Raw genomic sequence first — 12705 nt, forward strand, 5'->3', positions numbered from 1 at the left:
ATATATGTATATCTCAAGGTCGATGGAAGAATAAATGGGTATATAAGTGTCTAAATGGATGATTTGTTTTTGAAAAATTGATTGTGTAACTGACTGATTAAGTGTATCTCTCACTTTGTGTATAAGTGGCTGCATGGGTTGGTGAGTAGCTACATGGGTGTCTATATAGGTTATTAGTTGTTTTTTTGAGTATCAGTCTGAGTGTCTGTATGGTACGGTGGGGGGTATTACGTAGTGCATAGATGCGTGAATGAGTGACTCACTGTTTGTATGTGTTGAAGACAGTATGTGTGCAGGACTGTATGGGTGGATGAGTGTGTGTATGGGTGTGTTAGTGAGTGAATGACTGTCTCAATAGTGTCTTCAGGAGTAACTACATATGTTTTAAACTAGTATATGTGACTATTGGTGTATATATGTGAGTATATGTGAGAGGGAGAGATTGAAAGAGTTCCTGTATGAATAAGTATGTGTTTCTGTAAGTGATTGTTTAAAAGACTAAGTATGTGTAAGTTTCCGTAGAAGTAAGTATGGTGGTGTGTGTATTACTGTATATGCAAGTAAATGTATGTTTTATTCTTTATTAGCATGAGTGACTATGTGTATGAGTAACTCTATGGATGAGTGGCATTGTGTAACAGGATGTATAGATGTATGAGTACATATGATGAGTGAGTACATGTATGAGTGACTGTATAGGACTGTTGGTGAATGAGTGGATGTGTATGTGGATCTTAGAATTACTGAAGAGGTTGTTGTAACTGGTATTGGTATGTCCATTGTTTTGAAATTTTTAGTCTCTATTTTTGAATGTGTGTAGCAAAGCTTATATTAAGGTGAGAGGAGGTCTGCCACTCTATCACAAGGATGATGTCATCAGTGATGTCATCAGTGATGTCATTTGAGATGTCATCAGTGATGTCATGAGTGATGTCACTGACCATGTCATGAGTGATGTAATATGTGACGTCATCAGCAGTGCATTGCGGGCGCGCGAGTTATAGTTAGCTGAACTAACTATAACGGGGCAATTTCATTGGTTTTTTACGAGTAAAATGTCCAGCTAACTATAACATGTGTGAAACCTATGGTTTTTTCACTGAATTTCTAAGGTTTTTTAAATGCTAATTCCTAACTATAACGTGTGTGAAACCCATGGTTTTTTCAGTGAATTTCTAAGGTTTTTTAAATGCTAATTCCTAACTATAACGTGTGTGAAACCCATGGTTTTTTCAGTGAATATATATATCAATAAAAACACAAAGGTTTAAGATAAGTTATAGTTAGGAAAACTTTATTTATTATTGCTATACAAAACCAACTTAAATTATAACTTCTTGGTTTTGTGTAGAAATAATAAAACCAGCCTATTCTTATTATAAATTATGTCATTTGAGATGTCATGAGTGTTGCTATGAATGCTATGATTCAATATGCCATAAGAGATGTAATATGAATGATGCAAGCAGTGCATGGAGAAGGTGCAAGTTATAGTTAATTTAGTCTGCCTAGAGAGTTTACAACACTCTGTACAGAGGTACGCGGGTTATAGTACGTTTTGGGCGAGGCACAAATTATAACTTTCAGTTATAAAATTAACTTTTGAATTTCTAAAGTTTGTGTAGTTTAAGTTGTCTTTGTACAACAATAATAAATTAAGTTTTACTAACTACCCTATCTTAAGCCTATGGCCTTTTCATTGAATTTGCATACATTAAAAGAAAAAGTGTCCAATCACATAATGTTGTTTAGTATGCTAATAGTTCTTTTAATTTTTGGTACCCCGTTACTTTTGAGGTAGGCCATTATGAATGTCAGTGTCTTCCGCTTGGTCGTTTTGCTCTCAATAGCGGTTCATCAAAAGTACTGCAGTACCTCCATAAAGCCTAAAATAATAATTACACTAAATACCTTTTCTGTGTTTAAAATATGCATCCAGGGTTTCATGGGCATCATGGATACATTTGTTTTTAATGGTATATGTGTTAGAAATTTAACTGTAGTTTGTGTTTGTGAACTATACAGGTACCACAATAGTGTTGTGGTAGTATCGAGATACTACGGTGGTACTATCTCTTTTGCAAAACAGCATTTCATTGACTTAGAACTCTGTCAATTGTAGAAAATAGGAAGTGCATAGCACTTATTCCTATTTTATTTGACATCTTCAGAGAAACAGGTTGTGCTCTTTGCAAGAGGGAAAATATTATTTTTCAAAGTCAACTTGGAAGTGTTAGATGACTGCAAAGGCTGAAGTAGATGATCCTGTGCTGTTGCAAGAGAAGGAAGAAGAGGTGGCGTGGAGGAAAATATTGAAAGACTCCTTAGTATAGGAATCACTGTTGCAAGAAAAGGAAGAGGAGGTAGTGTGGAGGAAATATTGAAAGACTCCATAGTATAGGAATCATTTTCTTTGCCACCTGGAGGGAAAAAGTGAATTCCAAACTTGGTAAATGAAACCTTTGTAACAAAGTTGTTTCACGTTGGAGCATTAAATAGTACCCCTTTGGCAACACAGGAATGAGAAAACCCCTGTGGGCAATTCATTCCACTAGATGCTGAAATGAAGGGCCAGAAGGAGCTAGAAGAGGCTGAAGCAGGAAGATTGACAGCAGCAACTTCTTTAGGTACTGCAATACTTTCGACTTCTTCTGTGTCTTCAACAGCTCCACTACCACCTGCTGCATCTGTCCCTCCAGAAGCACCTTCTGCTTCTTGTGCTCCATCAGCACCTCCACCAACCCCTGGTGCATCTGTCTCTCCAGTAGTACCTACACGTGATTCTGTGGTGCCAATACATCTTTAAAGGCACAATTGCGAGATAATAGAGCAATACGACAGTACAGCAACATAATATCTCGTCTGTCATACGGTCATTGTTGCGGGAGAAAGACGTGGCCATCCATCGTGAGCTTGTCATGGCTCATCAGTGTCTTCTCTAACAACCTTAGTTTTATTTTATTTTACTTTGTTGCCCTTTTGTTTCCTGTTGAGACTATTGTTTTGGTTAGTCATGATGACCTTGTAAAACAATATTAACCCTATTTTCTCAGGTATCAGAAATCCTAAATTGTATTTAATACAGAGATAAATGGTACGTATAATGTACGCTTAACATGTCCTTGATGGTGGCGAGGGCAAGTTAATTTTAGAATACTACAGTGATATTTGACTGTATTTAATAAACATAACACAAATATCAATCCATCACCTATTGACAGTAGATCTTTGAATTATAAAAATGACATATTTTGCTAACGTTGTGAAATTAAGTGTGGAGACAAGATCTGATTTGTAGTTTGGACATAACTTGTTTTGCATAGTTTTGAATAATAAATTGTTAAATGGAATAGATTTGCAATCAGGTTTTTGTATATATACAAATATGCAAATCTTTCAAGGGTTGAAACAGTGGTTCTTGAATGTTAACAATTTAAGCATTCATGTTCCCAAGAGATGCTTATATCGAACAGGTCCCAACTCTGTATGTTTCAGCAGCCATTATTGCTGGAGCAGCCGTACAGAATTTGTAAGCATCTTGTTGTTCATTGGTAGAACATGTAATAGCATATCTACACATATCCACAATATATTTTATGACATGTGGATAGTGGTACATGTGGTTGTCTGACAGAAACTTTTCACGAAGATTTATCAACATTTTACAAAAGACTTGATCTATATGATGGTAGATAATTTCTCTGATAGATGGCAGGTATAAAATAAGATTGACAATTACATCTCTGTAGCAATATATACCATTCTGATATTTAAACTGATATCCTGTAATTTCCATGTACGTGTTTTTCCTTTTTTAGCTAAATGGCATATTGACCAAGATGAGGAACATATCTGTTTCATAAACAATTCTATTCTGTTACAAAGTTACTGTCTGCATTAATTATTGGCTCATCAAAATCGGTAATGTAGAGTCCTGTAAGTTTTTTTTTAACTCAAGAAAGAGCAACATATGCTATATGTTCGTTGAGTACTGTTGAACCAATGCTAATGAGTGAATAATCTAATGGTTGTCATTGTGATTTGTTAATTGTTACCGCATAGGCCAAATAAAGAGGAAACTGTTCTTTATGGATACATAAATCATTCAGATATAGGAATCTTGCTGCTCATCGGGAGACATGTTTTTGCTAATTAATGTAGTCCGATTTGACCACAATAAATGTAATGTCCTTATTTGTTTCCAGACATAACAAAGTCCACTACAAAGCTGATGGCTTCATTTACTAGTCCTTTTCCTACATTTAAATTTTGAGGTAAAATTACACAACAAATTTTACATAGCTGTAAATCTTTCTCCAATCCTGCTGTATGTGAAACAGATGTTTCCATCTTTTGTAATTTAGTAGTTAGAGTTTTGCTTATTTGCATGTGTAGTCTGTGATTCTCCACTTTATTTTTAGAAGGAAGATGTAAAATAATTTATTTTTCCAGACGTAGCATTTCATAGTTTAATTGTGCACATTCTTCTATGTTTGCCATTAAAAAAAAGGTTCTCTGACAAAACATCGAAACCACAAACATTGTGTCAAAAATATTGAGTGCAAAAATATTGTAATCCAGTAATTATAATGTAAATATCAATATAAAAAAATATTGTTATATACTAATGTTGAACACAAAAATATCGTTTTTAATATAAACATAGTGAAACATAGAGAACATTAAATATATTACCAGTAAAATGTAATATAATGTAAATTAAATGTATTTAAATAATTTAAAACTGTATTTAAATGTTATAATTATTTTTTTAAACTCATATATATGTATCTTTATTTAAACATCTATGATTTAGAGCTATTATTAAAATAGTAATTTTAATTCAAGTTCCATTTTACAATTTTTTTGTAAATTTAAAAAAATAACAATATAAATGTATATATATTTAAATGCATATATATAAATATATATACACATATATATATATATATATATATATATATATATATATATATATATATATATATATATATATATATATATATATATATATTACCTACTGGCAGTCGCCAGTAGGTAGTTATAGTTAGGACCTATTTTCCATAGGAAATCTGCAACATTCTATTCCCAATAAGTCTGGCGCCGGTTGACGAATCTTCGCAAAATTTTCCAAACTTTTGGCCAGCTCCAGTCCTCTCCTATCCTGAAAGTTTCGTGGTGATTCGTCAAGCGGGGCCTGACAAAAATGGGGGGTCCCAAAACGCGTTTTCCCCATGCGTTTTCCCCATGCAATTTCCCATAGGACCTGTTGACGCAGCTACAGCCCGAACTGCTGAACGGAATTACACTAAATTTGGCAGAAAGGTAGACCTTGGTTCAGAGTCGTGCCTTTTGCTTAAATGGTGTAAATCCGTTTAGTAGTTCCTGAGAAAATCAAAAGTATAGTCACATATATATCTGGGCGGAGCCTAACCACACATCTCATCGTGAGATCTGATTGACTGTCAGCACTTCTTCCAAGAAGTGCTGGCAGCCATCTTGGGAAAAATATACATGATAGCACCTCATTAAAAAGCATTGCCGTTAATAGAAGGTTTTAAGACTTTAGTTACAATATAAATCATTTGTTGATGGTACCATACTCATTTTATGAATTGTGGTATGTTCTAAGGTGATTTTACCATGTGAAAAAGCCTTCTGCTGGGATATCATGAATCATGTTTGAGAGAAAACTATTTTCACATGCTTTTCCCACAGAGGTTTGGAATGAGATCTATAAGCTAAACTGAGAGCATATTTTCTGTAAATTCACATTATCTTTCTTAGTCATGTGAGAATGAAGTCTGACATTCTCAGTAAAACATGTACATCCAACAAGGGCAGAGACTGTCAGTTGATTCCTTTGTGTTCTACTGCAGCTTCCCAGAGTGTTCCAAAGAACAACTAGAGCGCTAACACTCCTACTTATGATAAACGTATGGCAGACCTGAAACCATCTTGATTGGAATAAAGTGGTAACTCTTAAAACATTTAATTTAAAAAGGAACAAAATGAGGGGGTTCATTTTGCCATAGAATGTATGATTAGTGCTGCAGAAAGAAAAATTAGGGCACATTTTGAGTGACTTCTCAAATCCTCTTCTATTTCATTACAGAATTCTGACATGCAGACTAAAACATGCACTTTCAATACCAGCAGAAGACTTCCCTGGTGAGCAGTAGCTTTACTACAGTGATCTAATGAGCAACTAGAGTGCTAACATTCTGAATTTATGGCAAATGTGTGACTCATCTGAATGCCTTCTTCATTGAATCAAAGTAGAAAACTGACAGTATGCCTACTGAGGAGACTGTAGTAAATGAGGAAATTAGGAAACTTCATAACAAGTCTCCCAAGGTGGCCACCAGAGACAAAAGAGCCCAAATGTAGCACAAATATCACCGAGATGTAGCCCAAGTATAGCCCAATGACAGAAATCCCAGAGTGTTTTAAAGAACAACTAGAGCGCTAACAGTCTTACTTATGACAAAAGTATGGCACACCTGAAGCCATCTTGATTGGAATAAAGTGGTAACACTTAAAACATTTAATTTGCAAAGGAACAAAATGAGGGGGTTCATTTTGCCATATAAATTATGATTAGTGCTGCAGAAAGAAAAATTAGGGCACATTTTGACTTCTCAAATCCTCTTCTATTTCATTAAAAAGTTGTGACATGCAGACTGAAACATGCACTTTGAATACCAGCAGCAGACTTCCCTGGTGAGCAGTAGCTTTACTACAGTGATCTAATGAGGAACTAGAGTGCTAGCATTCAGAATTTATGGCAAATGTGTCACATCTGAATGCCTTCTTGATGGAACCAAAGTAAACAAGCATTGAAAATGCAATAGGTCTCACCCTCGTTTAAGTTAAAGCAATTCTGTTTGTAATTAGGTGGCTTTTTAGCTTTGCTTTTATTAGTGTTTTTCAAAATTTCATGTACATAACATGCATATATGTATGTGTATGCATGCATTTATATTTGTATTTATATAGATATGCAGATTATATAAATGTTTATATATGTATGTATATATACACATACATATATATAAATGCATATGCACAAATATGCATATGTGTGCTTGTAGAGAGAGGTAGAGAGGTAGAGGTGTATAGGTAGAGGTGTAGAGGTAGAGAGGTAGAGGTAGAGAGGTAGAGAGTAGTAGAGAGAGAGGTAGAGAGAGGTAGAGAGGTAGAGAGTAGAGAGCGAGTAATAAAGAGTAGAGAGTGAGTAGTAGAGAGTAGTAGAGAGTAGTAGAGAAAGTATCAGAGAGTGAGTAGTAGAGTGAGTAGTAGAGAGTGAGTAGTAGAGAGTGAGTATAGAGAGTGAGTAGTAGAGAGTAGTAGAGAGTGAGTAGTAGAGTGAGTAGTAGAGAGTAGTAGAGAGTAGTAGAGAGTGAGAAGCAGAGAGTAGTAGAGTGAGTAGTAGAGAGTGAGTAGTAGAGTGAGTAGCAGAGAGAGAGTATTAAAGAGTAGTAGAGAGTGAGTAGCAGAGTGAGTAGTAGAGAGTAGTAGAGAGAGAGTAGTAGAGAGTGAGTAGTAGAGAGTAGTAGAGAGTGAGTAGTAGAGAGTATTAGAGAGAGTAGTAGAGAGTAGTAGAAAGTGAGTAGTAGAGAGTAGTAGAGAGTGAGTAGTAGAGAGAGAGTAGTAGAGAGTAGTAGAGTAGTAGAGAGTGAGTAGTAGAGAATAGTGGAGTAGTAGAGAGTGAGTAGTAGAGAGTAGTAGAGAGTGAGTAGTAGAGTGAGTACTAGAGAGTAGTAGAGAGCGAGTAGCAGAGAGCAAGTAGTAGAGAGTGTGTAGTAGAGAGTGAGTAGTAGAGAGTAGTAGAGAGTGAGTAGTAGAGAGGGAGTAGTAGAGAGTGAGAAGTAGAGAGAGTAGTAGAGTAGTAGAGAGTGAGTAGTAGAGTGAGTAGTAGAGAGTAGTTGAGAGTGAGTAGTAGAGAATGAGTAGTGGAGAGTGAGCAGTAGAGAGTGAGTAGTACAGAGTGAGTAGTAGAGAGTAGTAGAGAGTGTGTAGTAGAGAGTAGCAGAGTGAGTAGTAGAGAGTAAGTAGTAGAGAGAGTGTAGTAGAGAGTGAGTAGTAGAGTAGTAGAGAGTGAGTGGTGGAGAGTAGGAGAGAGTAGTAGAGTGAGTAGTAGAGAATAGTAGAGAGTGAGTAGTAGAGCGAGTAGTAGAGAGTAGTAGAGTAGTAGAGAGTGAGTAGTAGAGAGTGAGTAGCAGAGAGAGTAGTAGAGAGTAGTAGAGAGTGAGTAGTAGACAGTGAGTAGTAGACAGTAGTAGAGAGCGAGTAGTAGAGAGTGAGTAGTGGAGAGTGAGTAGTAGAGAGAGAGTAGTAGAGAGTGAGTAGTAGAGAGTGGATAGTAGAGAGTGAGTAGTAGAGAGAGTAGTAGAGAGTGAGTAGTAGAGAGTAGTAGAGTGAGTAGTAGAGAGTGAGTAGTAGAGAGTAGTAAAGAGAGAGTAGTAGACAGTGAGTAGTAGAGAGAGAGTAGTAGAGTAGTAGAGAGTGAGTGGTAGAGAGCAGCAGAGAGTAGTAGAGTGAGTAGTAGAGAGTAGTAGAGAGTGAGTAGTAGAGAGTGAATAGTAGAGAGTAGTAGTAGAGAGTAGAAGAGAGAGAATGTAGTAGAGAGTGTAGTAGAGAGTGAGTAGTAGAGAGTAGTAGCGAGTGAGTAGTAGAGAGTAGTAGAGAGTGAGTAGTAGAGTAGTAGAGAGGGAGTGGTAGAAAGTAGTAGAAAGTAGTAGAGTGAGTAGTAGAGAGTGAGTACTAGAGAGTGAATAGTAGAGAGTAGTAGAGAGTGAGTAGTAGAGAGAGTAGTAGTAGACAGTGAGTAGTAGAGAGTAGTAGAGCATGAGTAGTAGAGAGTGAGTAGGTGAGAGTGAGTAGTAGAGAGTAGTAGCGAGTGAGTAGTAGAGAGTGAGTAGTAGAGTAGTAGAGAGTAGTAGAGTAGTAGAGAGTGAGTAGTAGAGAGTGAGTAGTAGAGAGAGAGTAGTAGAGAGTAGTAGAGAGTCAGTAGTAGAGTAGTAGAGAGTAGTCAGTCAGTGTCAGTCAGTGTCAGTCAGTCAGTCAGTGTCAGTCAATCAGTGTAAGTCAGTCAGTGTCAGTCAGTCAGTGGCAGTCAATCAGTGTCAGTCAGTGTCAATCAGTGTCAGTCAGTGTCAGTCAGTCAGTCAGTCACTGTCAGTCAGTCAGTGTCAGTCAGTCAGTGTCAGTCAATCAGTGTCAGTCAGTGTCAGTGTCAGTCCATGTGTGTCAGTCAGTGTCAATCAGTCAGTGTCAGTCAGTCAGTGTCAGTCAGTCAGTGTCAGCTAGAGCAGCTCTGCTGACCTGATTCTCTAGCTGTAATGCAGCTCTGCTGACCTGGTTTTCTCTCTCTAAAGCAGCTCTGCTGACCTGGTTTCTCTGGCTCTACAGCAGGTCTGCTGACCTGGTTCTCTGGCTCTAGAGCAGCTCTGCTGACCTAGTTCTTATGCTATAGAGCAGCTCTGCTGATCTAGTTCTCTGTCCCTACAGCACCCAGTTCTATGGCTCTGAAGCAGTTCTGCTGACATGGTTCTCTGGCTCTAGAGCAGCTCCGCTGACCTGGTTCTCTCCCTCTAAAGCAGCTCTACTGACCTGGTTTCTCTGGCTCTGCAGCAGCTCTGCAGACCTGGTTCTCTGGCTCTAGAGCAGCTCTGTTGACCTGGTTCTCAGGCTCTAGAGCAGCTCTACTGACCTGGTTCTCTGGCTCTAAAGCAGCTCTGCTGACCTGGTTCTATGGCTCTAAAGCAGCTCTGCTGATTTGGTTCTCTGACTCTAGAGTAGCTCTGCTGACCTGGTTCTTTGGCTCTAAAGCAGCTCTCCTAACCTGGTTCTCTGGCTCTAAAGCAGCTCTGCTGGCCTGGTTCTCTGGCTCTAAAGCAGCTCTGCTGACCTGGTTCTCTCCCTCTAAAGCAGCTCTGCTGACCTGGTTTCTCTGGCTCTACAGCAGCTCTGCTGACCTGGTTCTCTGGCTCTAGAGCAGCTCTGCTGACCTAGTTCTTAGGCTCTAGAGCAGCTCTGCTGACCTGGTTCTCTGGCTCTACAGCAGCTCTGCTGACCTGGTTTTCTGCACTCACGATGCACGCACCCGACTTCACGAAAATATATTTAAAAATAATATAAGTTTATTATAAGTACAGATATATTATTTTGATGAATATCTTACATAATCTCTTGCCTTAATATGTATATTAAAGACACATACATATCATTTTGGAACATAATTTTTTTTTGTGGGAGTCGCGCACCCAGCATGACCCAGCATGTATATGATGTTACGCGGGACCCGCAACCACGCAAACATCTCGTACCGTAATGCGCATGTGTCGCGAATGCACGGGAGCAGGAGTCACAGACTGGTCACATACCAATCGCGCATTTCACGTGATATTAAATGTATATGATGTAACTGAAAAACACGCAGCCGTCGCACACCATTCGCGAATCCTTCATGACTTTTCAAAAATAGCGGCTAGAATGCGCGCACCCACTGTGATGTACACACTTTGAGTGCGCGGCTCCGAAAAAAATTTGAATTTTTTCAAAAAGAAAATAATATAAATATATTACAATAAAAAATGAAAACAAGAAAATTAATCAATATTTCAGTTTTAATTAAAAACATTTTTTTTGCAATTTTCAGAAAAATATATAATGACATTTAATGAATAAAATATTTATAAATAAACAGTTAAAAACCCTGTAGAAAATGAGTACAAAAAAATAGATATAACTTCTATCACACTTAAAAGTTAGCATTTAAAAACCTTTGAAATTCACTGAAAAAAAATATAGGTTTCAGAGACGTTATAGTTAGAAATTAGCATTTAAAAAACCTTAGAAATTCACAGAAAAAAACATAGGTTTCAGGGGTGTTATAGTTAGCTGCCCATTTCACTCATACAAAACCATAGAAATTCCTCCGTTATAGTTAGTTCTGCTAACTATAACTCACGCGCCCGCAATGCACTGCTGATGATGTCACATATTGCATCATTCATGACATGGTCAGTGACATCACTGATGACATCACTGATGACATCTCAAATAACATCACTGATGACATCATCCACTTGACAATCTGATACACCTCATCATACACTAGTATACCCTTTCATCACTCACTGTAAAATACAGAGTACCTTATTTGAAACCATTGACACGCCAATACCAGTTACTATATACCCACTCACTGATTCCTAAGTCTACACACTCAACTACCCATTCAACAACAGAATCATCTATACATGCAGTCATTAATTAATAGAACACTATCAAATGCACTTATACACATATACAGACATTGACACATCAGCAGTCATCTTAGTCGGTTATGCAGTCATCCTACTCACTCAGGAAAAAAATGTACCGCACTTAAATTTACTCACTTACACAATTATCCAACAACACCTCATTTATTCAAACACATAGTAACTCATCGTTAATATGTTAAAAAAGCACCATTACAATTATACACTCATTCATATAGTTACTCTCACAATCACTGACTCTTACACATACTTATTTATATACACCAACTCTCACATACAATGCCTTTTATTTTTTTACTTTGTTGAAGATGTACAACTAAAACATATATTCGCTCACCAACACACAAATAAATACACTCAGTCACCCAAACAACTGTTTCCACATGCACTCTTAAACCCATACACCTAGTCAATCAACCATTCACACATCTATGCATAGAGTTACACACACCCCCATCCAAAATGCTCAGCTGCACCCTTAAGGAAGTGATGTCACTTTAGTTTAGATGGGAGTTTAAAAACACAAAAAAAGTTTGAATCATTGCTAGTCTCGTGAACAAGGTCTCTGCTGGGACTGAAACGCGTAGAGTTTGTAAACTGGCATGCTGTTAATAAAGAAACTTAACAAAATATTTGGTGACAACGCTGTATCCATTCCGTGAGTGCGCGAGGAAGCCCTGTGGGGAAACGAAGGAGAATTGACAACGGCTTGACCCTGCCGTTCCTCGGACGCACCGCCATAGAGCACCCATGATTCCAGAAGTGGGTCGTGCTGTGAAAAAAATAAATATATATATATATATATATATATATATATATATATATATATATATATATATATATATAGAGAGAGAACTTTTCACTTCCTCGAAAATGCCGGGACACTTTGCGCGTCGGTGCAATCTTGGGTCCGAGGCTGCCCAATGAATTCTATTCGTTTCACCAAGTACTCGCAGTACAAATGCACTCCTATCAAGAAAAAATTTGCCGCTTCAGAGTTCCTCAATCACGGGAAATGTATTTTCAGAGCCACAGCCAGAAAAATCACCCAATATATATATGTGTGTATACTTGAAAAAATATATATATTTATTTCTTTCCAAAAGCTGGTTTCCTCGAGTTGCTCCTTCTTGCCCCTTCAACCCATAGATAGGTGGCGCGATATGCCAGCGAAGCCCACTGGACAGTTAATGATTCACCAAAACAAAGTACTCACGCTCTCAGGATTATTTGCAATACCACAGTTTTAATAGCCAGTAACGCGTTTCGGCTGTCAAGGCAGTCTTGTTCACACCTTTGTGTCGAAACGTGTTACTGGCTATTTAAAACCATGATATTGCAAACAGTCCTGAGAGCTCGACTACTTTGTTTTGGAGAATCATTAACTGTCCAGTGGGCTTCGCTGGCATATCGT

Source organism: Triturus cristatus, chromosome 6, assembly GCF_964204655.1.
Source record: "Triturus cristatus chromosome 6, aTriCri1.1, whole genome shotgun sequence".
Classification (NCBI taxonomy): Eukaryota; Metazoa; Chordata; class Amphibia; order Caudata; family Salamandridae; genus Triturus; species Triturus cristatus.